Consider the following 9,906-nt stretch of genomic DNA (forward strand, 5'->3'; position numbering starts at 1 on the left):
GTCAAAGTCGTCACCTGGTGAGCAGCACATGAGAGGATGTCAAACTAAAACCTGTCTAATACTCTCTGGAGGGTTTACACTGTGACTTATTTCATAATAATAATACATTTTATTTATTGAGCGCTTTTCATGATTCTCAAAGACACTTTACATTAAAATCATCATATAAAAGAAAGCTATACACTAACATTTTAAAACACATAATATCGGTCACACAATATTGAATATGAGGATCTAAATGTGTCACCTGGTCGTCCCTGCAGCATGGACACTGTCTGCGAGCGGAGACTCTCCTTCCTCTCTGGTTGTCCTGCAGGTGGACGGCAACATCACACTGCAACGACACACACTCATGTTAGAATGAGGCTTCACTAGTACAGTCAAAGAAACATCTGGCAATAGATAAAGTGAATAACAACATTTATTGTCACAAACATAATGAGCCTATCACTGAAAGAGTTCATGGAGGCCAGATTAAGTTAGCAGGAGGCCCCAGGGCTACAATGAGCTACTCCCCCTATTGACCCCTGATCCTCACACTCTTACACAGTGTGGATTTCTGTGCTTTATTAGAGCTGGTTTCAGATTGGCTGGTAGCCTGATTAAAAACATGATTACAGGAATATTTAGCATGTTCTCATAAAACTGAAAGAGTGAAGGAGTTAAAACCTCCTCGAGACAGAACCTCGAGGTCTGATAACAAAGCAAGACACTCCTTCTTTATACATAGTATTTTCATACTGTAGGAAAATATAATTAATGATAATTAATGATAATATGAATTCGTTTTTTTACTTCAGTGAGGGAGTGTTCATGGCAGATTGAAGTTTAGCTAAACGTTAGCTTAGCTAGCTTAAAACATTAGCTTAGCTAACGTTTAGCTAGGTTAAAAGTTCTCTTTAAAAGTTACCAAACATTTTAAATATATGACAGTGGTGACGAAGTTATTAATAATTATCAAAACTCTCTTTTAAAAGTTCTCTTTTAAGCTAGCTAGCTAAACGTCTCGATGCTAAAACACAGAAAAACCCCTAAAGTGTTTAAATCTCACATTTTCCATGGTGGAAGTCAGTTGTATCTCTTCAGTCAGCGTCTATGACTCTGTAGTTGATGTCGGGATGTAAGAAATCGTCTGTAGAAGCAAAACTTTGCAACAAATCGTAGAGAGAGAGTTGAGAAAACACTTCTTGACGGTCTGAGGCGTTGTTTATGTTTAAACAAATGATCATTGTGAGCTGAGATGTAACCTAGCAACGATGGAATCCTTCACGTCCATTTTGTTTTCACAGTCACGTCTACGTATAATTAATTGTTGTATATTTACATATTATGTATGCATATTTATGTTTTTATTACAGTATTTTATTATTGCTTTCGTCTTAGTTATATCAGGAACTTCATGCAAAGAGCCAAACTGATGACTTTTACATCTACAAAAAAAATGTAACTCTGAAGCAGTTTATGAAGTTTTGATAATTATGAATAACTTCATCACCAGTGTCATACATTTTAAATATTTGGGACACAATATGGTTAAAAATAAAAGGCATATTTGCAGGTTTCTCTGTAAATGACTTCACCAACAGATTATTTTCATCAGAACAATAATTCAAATCACCAACTTTTAATAAAAGCCTTAAGATTTGTAAAGACAAGTACCAACGTTATTTTACCAAACCTCCTTAAATAATATGTAGACAAGACAAATAAAAATTATCAAGTCAGATTTAATGTAAGTCTAAAAAGAGTTTTAGGTGGATTTCTTTTCTTTACTAAAGACAAACAGAATTTAGTTTATTAGAATAATAATAACAGCAGGTGTAGCCTATTAAATATTAAATACGGTCTCACCAAAAAGCTACATTTAAATTAGAAAGTTTCTTCACCAAATTAAAACGATGTTGTGATAAGTCAAAAGTCAGTGTTCATTATGTGAGTTCATATCAGAGTCTGGGTGAAAATCAGCAGAACGTTACATGGACGTTACAACAAGCTCCTTAAAATCTGCCTCATCTTTTATCTCTTTTCTTATAAGTTGTTAAACCAACTTCAGCCTGTATTTAATTATTATATTCATTTGACATCAGAGACTTTCATTTCTTTTCTTCATATTGTGGCAAACAGACCAAAGCGTTGCCTTGAATTTCATATTCTGTAGTTCTTCGTGAAAGCTTTCATTATTACATCTTCAGTTTCGCATCCAGTGCCACCAAGAAGATCTCCGAGTCGGTGGTGGAGACCGCTCAGACCATCAAGAAGACGGTGGAAGAAGGGAAGATCGACGGCATCATAGACAAGGCATGCTGGTGTTGTTTGACAAGTTTGGCAGCATGTTGGGTGCAACTCTGTGGTCTGTTGTTTTCAAGAGCAGCTGTTTGCTCATCATGCCGTAATGTTAGCATGGCAACATTCTATAAGAAATGTCTCCAACAGGTCTTTTCCTCCTATTCAGTGTGTGTGTGTGTGTGTGTGTGTGTGTGTGTGTGTGTGTGTGTGTGTGTGTGTGTGTGTGTGTGTGTGTGTGTGTGTGTGTGTGTGTGTTCAGACTTTCCTGGGAGACTTTCAGAAGGAGCAAGAGAAGTTCGTCCAAGAGAAGAAGTCCAAAAAATCTGGTAAATTCAGAATCAGGAGATGGGAATCTTTTTACAATAAACGATCAACTAGTTACACAGTAACATCTCTTATAAATGTTTGTTTTATTCCGTGAACGCTTCACAGGACAAACTAGCTTCTGATCAAGTCGCTTGCTTCACACATCCTGTATTTTTGTGTGAGAGACACTACTGAGGCCTTCTAGAAACAGGGGGAGTGAACGTGTGTTTACTGAGTCCTTGGAAGTCTTCAGGTCAATCCCGCCATTGTTATTTTGATCATGAACATTATGCAATAGATTGGTGAAGGGATGATGTGTTTTTGGAGGCCAGTCCTGGAAGCTATTATGTGTCAAAATGCCCGACACTGTTTATTAACGCTCACAAGCAGGCAAATGATCAGTTCAAATTCGTAATATTTTATTTTGTCTTGAATACAAGATTATTTGATATTTACATGAAATTTAAAAACTATTTGAACCATTGTTTTTTTTTTTAGCGAAACTGCAAAGCATGCTGGGAAGAATGATAACAAGCTCACAACCTTTCAGTGTTCAGATTTCTGAACATTTGTTCTCACTTTGTACTGAATAAAAACTAGACTTTTCTATATTTTGTATATATATATTATATATTTTAGAGATATATATATCAACAGTGCATGACTTGGAAGGTTAATGTAGAAAAATGTGTGATATGAAGTTAAACCTACAAAGGTTTAGTTCAGCTTTAGTATCAAGAATTATTTCTCACTTTGTACTGAATCAAAAGGAGACGTTTTATATGATGAATGCTCACCGTCGGTGAAGTGTGAGGACTGGCTTGGTTTGTTGCTACAACTGAAGGTTTTACTTTGAATGATGATAATTGATATTTCTAAGTTTGAACAAGTTGTGAACTTTATCAATGTTAAACCTTTAGCATTCCTCTTTTAAAGTAAGAATAACAGAAAGCTGCTGGCAAACTGCAAAACAAATAATTAAAATGAGAAAAGTGTCTCATGACAAAATTGTGTTAGAAATCCCACAAATCACAGATCTCAAATATGAGGGAATCAGTTTGATGCTAATTGTTGTGGACTCAAATGATCTGATGACGGAAGAGATTGAAGGACTTTATTTAGCTTTGAGAAGAGCAGGAGGTTGAAGGTGGAGGTTGCTGGCAGAGGCTGTAGGTGGATGTTTAACCTCAGCTGTCGGCCAGAATCTGAAGGCGGAGGTTGAAGGTGGAGGTTGTTGGCAGAGGCTGTAGGTGGATGTTTGACCTCAGCTGTCAGCTAGAATCTGCAGGCGGAGACAGTAGGTGCAGGTTGACAGTAGGTGCAGTAGACAGTAGACAGTAGGTGCAGTAGACAGTAGACAGTAGGTGTAGTAGACAGTAGACAGTAGGTGCAGTAGACAGTAGACAGTAGGTGTAGTAGACAGTAGACAGTAGGTGTAGTAGACAGTAGACAGTAGGTGCAGTAGACAGTAGACAGTAGGTGTAGTAGACAGTAGACAGTAGGTGTAGTAGACAGTAGACAGTAGGTGCAGTAGACAGTAGGTGTAGTAGACAGTAGACAGTAGGTGCAGTAGACAGTAGGTGTAGTAGACAGTAGACAGTAGGTGTAGTAGACAGTAGGTGCAGTAGGTGCAGGTTGCTGGCAGAGGCAGTAGGTGGAGGTGGGTTAGTCGTTTTGGAAGCAGCAGGTTAAGATGGATGGTTTGTTTTTAGGCTGATGGTGGAGGTTGTAGGTTGAGGGTGGAGGAAGGTGCTTTAGCTGGTTGTCAGAGGCTGTTTGTTTTCTAGAAGATGATTTCAGGAACTGTTGAGGCTGAAGCTGAAAAAAAAGATTGTGGACAAAGACTGCATTTACCGACTCAAACTAAATGAGGATTCTTCAGCTGTGAAGAAGATTACCTAAACTTAACATAACATAACATAGCATAACCTAAACTTAACATAACATAACATAGCATAACCTAAACTTAACATAACATAACATAGCATAACCTATTACATTTAAACATTTACTACAATAATATTTACAGGCCTGATCATATTTGATAATTATTTTAGCTCATGGGTTCTTCCGAAGTGTCCAGAAAATAAAGAGGAGGATAAACTCCGACCCCGTATGAGACGTTCACATGCACCTGTCCGTCCTTGTCAGCTGTCTCTGTCAACGTGGGCCGGTCCAGTCTCTCCCAGAGCTTCTGCTTGATGAGACGTCCCAGTGTTAAGCTGTGCGGACGCAGACGGCCGTCCTTGAACCTGTGACGAGAGGAAGACACAGAGATTAAATCATAACGAGACAAGAGATTCACAATTTGATACATGGAATAAATTGAGTGAAAAAGTAAAGTGATCGGAAAATGTGACAATCATCAGATCGATTTTTGACACAACACACCTCAGCATATCGTCCACAGCTTGGTGGTAGAGTTGCTGGTACTCTTCCTCAGAGCGCTTGTGGATCAGAGGGCCGTCGTGGTGCAGTGGAGTCGAGGAGGGCCGGGGGCCGGGGGCCACACTGGAGGCAACCGGCAGGTCTGCAGGCTGGATGGATGCCCGAGGCTTTGGATGAAAACACACAGAGACAGGAAAGTCAAGAGCTGTGGTGCAGGGAGAGGGGACCCGGTTCAACACCTCTGGAGTCTTAGCAGGTTGAGAAGGACGGGCCACGGAGCTCCTCCTCCTCTTCTGGGGACGGTCTCCAGTAGCAGCAGAGCGCTGGCGCTTGAGGGTCAAAGTCGTCACCTGGTGAGCAGCACATGAGAGGATGTCAAACTAAAACCTGTCTAATACTCTCTGGAGGGTTTACACTGTGACTTATTTCATAATAATAATACATTTTATTTATTGAGCGCTTTTCATGATTCTCAAAGACACTTTACATTAAAATCATCATATAAAAGAAAGCTATACACTAACATTTTAAAACACATAATATCGGTCACACAATATTGAATATGAGGATCTAAATGTGTCACCTGGTCGTCCCTGCAGCATGGACACTGTCTGCGAGCGGAGACTCTCCTTCCTCTCTGGTTGTCCTGCAGGTGGACGGCAACATCACACTGCAACGACACACACTCATGTTAGAATGAGGCTTCACTAGTACAGTCAAAGAAACATCTGGCAATAGATAAAGTGAATAACAACATTTATTGTCACAAACATAATGAGCCTATCACTGAAAGAGTTCATGGAGGCCAGATTAAGTTAGCAGGAGGCCCCAGGGCTACAATGAGCTACTCCCCCTATTGACCCCTGATCCTCACACTCTTACACAGTGTGGATTTCTGTGCTTTATTAGAGCTGGTTTCAGATTGGCTGGTAGCCTGATTAAAAACATGATTACAGGAATATTTAGCATGTTCTCATAAAACTGAAAGAGTGAAGGAGTTAAAACCTCCTCGAGACAGAACCTCGAGGTCTGATAACAAAGCAAGACACTCCTTCTTTATACATAGTATTTTCATACTGTAGGAAAATATAATTAATGATAATTAATGATAATATGAATTCGTTTTTTTACTTCAGTGAGGGAGTGTTCATGGCAGATTGAAGTTTAGCTAAACGTTAGCTTAGCTAGCTTAAAACATTAGCTTAGCTAACGTTTAGCTAGGTTAAAAGTTCTCTTTAAAAGTTACCAAACATTTTAAATATATGACAGTGGTGACGAAGTTATTAATAATTATCAAAACTCTCTTTTAAAAGTTCTCTTTTAAGCTAGCTAGCTAAACGTCTCGATGCTAAAACACAGAAAAACCCCTAAAGTGTTTAAATCTCACATTTTCCATGGTGGAAGTCAGTTGTATCTCTTCAGTCAGCGTCTATGACTCTGTAGTTGATGTCGGGATGTAAGAAATCGTCTGTAGAAGCAAAACTTTGCAACAAATCGTAGAGAGAGAGTTGAGAAAACACTTCTTGACGGTCTGAGGCGTTGTTTATGTTTAAACAAATGATCATTGTGAGCTGAGATGTAACCTAGCAACGATGGAATCCTTCACGTCCATTTTGTTTTCACAGTCACGTCTACGTATAATTAATTGTTGTATATTTACATATTATGTATGCATATTTATGTTTTTATTACAGTATTTTATTATTGCTTTCGTCTTAGTTATATCAGGAACTTCATGCAAAGAGCCAAACTGATGACTTTTACATCTACAAAAAAAATGTAACTCTGAAGCAGTTTATGAAGTTTTGATAATTATGAATAACTTCATCACCAGTGTCATACATTTTAAATATTTGGGACACAATATGGTTAAAAATAAAAGGCATATTTGCAGGTTTCTCTGTAAATGACTTCACCAACAGATTATTTTCATCAGAACAATAATTCAAATCACCAACTTTTAATAAAAGCCTTAAGATTTGTAAAGACAAGTACCAACGTTATTTTACCAAACCTCCTTAAATAATATGTAGACAAGACAAATAAAAATTATCAAGTCAGATTTAATGTAAGTCTAAAAAGAGTTTTAGGTGGATTTCTTTTCTTTACTAAAGACAAACAGAATTTAGTTTATTAGAATAATAATAACAGCAGGTGTAGCCTATTAAATATTAAATACGGTCTCACCAAAAAGCTACATTTAAATTAGAAAGTTTCTTCACCAAATTAAAACGATGTTGTGATAAGTCAAAAGTCAGTGTTCATTATGTGAGTTCATATCAGAGTCTGGGTGAAAATCAGCAGAACGTTACATGGACGTTACAACAAGCTCCTTAAAATCTGCCTCATCTTTTATCTCTTTTCTTATAAGTTGTTAAACCAACTTCAGCCTGTATTTAATTATTATATTCATTTGACATCAGAGACTTTCATTTCTTTTCTTCATATTGTGGCAAACAGACCAAAGCGTTGCCTTGAATTTCATATTCTGTAGTTCTTCGTGAAAGCTTTCATTATTACATCTTCAGTTTCGCATCCAGTGCCACCAAGAAGATCTCCGAGTCGGTGGTGGAGACCGCTCAGACCATCAAGAAGACGGTGGAAGAAGGGAAGATCGACGGCATCATAGACAAGGCATGCTGGTGTTGTTTGACAAGTTTGGCAGCATGTTGGGTGCAACTCTGTGGTCTGTTGTTTTCAAGAGCAGCTGTTTGCTCATCATGCCGTAATGTTAGCATGGCAACATTCTATAAGAAATGTCTCCAACAGGTCTTTTCCTCCTATTCAGTGTGTGTGTGTGTGTGTGTGTGTGTGTGTGTGTGTGTGTGTGTGTGTGTGTGTGTGTGTGTGTGTGTGTGTGTGTGTGTTTTCAGACTTTCCTGGGAGACTTTCAGAAGGAGCAAGAGAAGTTCGTCCAAGAGAAGAAGTCCAAAAAATCTGGTAAATTCAGAATCAGGAGATGGGAATCTTCTTTACAATAAACGATCAACTAGTTACACAGTAACATCTCTTATAAATGTTTGTTTTATTCCGTGAACGCTTCACAGGACAAACTAGCTTCTGATCAAGTCGCTTGCTTCACACATCCTGTATTTTTGTGTGAGAGACACTACTGAGGCCTTCTAGAAACAGGGGGAGTGAACGTGTGTTTACTGAGTCCTTGGAAGTCTTCAGGTCAATCCCGCCATTGTTATTTTGATCATGAACATTATGCAATAGATTGGTGAAGGGATGATGTGTTTTTGGAGGCCAGTCCTGGAAGCTATTATGTGTCAAAATGCCCGACACTGTTTATTAACGCTCACAAGCAGGCAAATGATCAGTTCAAATTCGTAATATTTTATTTTGTCTTGAATACAAGATTATTTGATATTTACATGAAATTTAAAAACTATTTGAACCATTTTTTTTTTTTTAGCGAAACTGCAAAGCATGCTGGGAAGAATGATAACAAGCTCACAACCTTTCAGTGTTCAGATTTCTGAACATTTGTTCTCACTTTGTACTGAATAAAAACTAGACTTTTCTATATTTTGTATATATATATTATATATTTTAGAGATATATATATCAACAGTGCACGACTTGGAAGGTTAATGTAGAAAAATGTGTGATATGAAGTTAAACCTACAAAGGTTTAGTTCAGCTTTAGTATCAAGAATTATTTCTCACTTTGTACTGAATCAAAAGGAGACGTTTTATATGATGAATGCTCACCGTCGGTGAAGTGTGAGGACTGGCTTGGTTTGTTGCTACAACTGAAGGTTTTACTTTGAATGATGATAATTGATATTTCTAAGTTTGAACAAGTTGTGAACTTTATCAATGTTAAACCTTTAGCATTCCTCTTTTAAAGTAAGAATAACAGAAAGCTGCTGGCAAACTGCAAAACAAATATTTAAAATGAGAAAAGTGTCTCATGACAAAATTGTGTTAGAAATCCCACAAATCACAGATCTCAAATATGAGGGAATCAGTTTGATGCTAATTGTTGTGGACTCAAATGATCTGATGACGGAAGAGATTGAAGGACTTTATTTAGCTTTGAGAAGAGCAGGAGGTTGAAGGTGGAGGTTGCTGGCAGAGGCTGTAGGTGGATGTTTGACCTCAGCTGTCGGCCAGAATCTGAAGGCGGAGGTTGAAGGTGGAGGTTGTTGGCAGAGGCTGTAGGTGGATGTTTGACCTCAGCTGTCAGCTAGAATCTGCAGGCGGAGACAGTAGGTGCAGGTTGACAGTAGGTGCAGTAGACAGTAGACAGTAGGTGTAGTAGACAGTAGACAGTAGGTGCAGTAGACAGTAGACAGTAGGTGTAGTAGACAGTAGACAGTAGGTGTAGTAGACAGTAGACAGTAGGTGTAGTAGACAGTAGACAGTAGGTGCAGTAGACAGTAGACAGTAGGTGCAGTAGACAGTAGACAGTAGGTGTAGTAGACAGTAGACAGTAGGTGTAGTAGACAGTAGACAGTAGGTGTAGTAGACAGTAGACAGTAGGTGTAGTAGACAGTAGACAGTAGGTGTAGTAGACAGTAGACAGTAGGTGTAGTAGACAGTAGGTGTAGTAGACAGTAGACAGTAGGTGTAGTAGACAGTAGACAGTAGGTGTAGTAGACAGTAGACAGTAGGTGTAGTAGACAGTAGGTGCAGGTTGCTGGCAGAGGCAGTAGGTGGAGGTGGGTTAGTCGTTTTGGAAGCAGCAGGTTAAGATGGATGGTTTGTTTTTAGGCTGATGGTGGAGGTTGTAGGTTGAGGGTGGAGGAAGGTGCTTTAGCTGGTTGTCAGAGGCTGTTTGTTTTCTAGAAGATGATTTCAGGAACTGTTGAGGCTGAAGCTGAAAAAAAAGATTGTGGACAAAGACTGCATTTACCGACTCAAACAAAATGAGGATTCTTCAGCTGTGAAGAAGATTACCTAAACTTAACATAACAT

The sequence above is a fragment of the Melanostigma gelatinosum genome (genome assembly GCF_949748355.1).
Source record: "Melanostigma gelatinosum genome assembly, chromosome: 2".
NCBI classification, from domain to species: Eukaryota; Metazoa; Chordata; class Actinopteri; order Perciformes; family Zoarcidae; genus Melanostigma; species Melanostigma gelatinosum.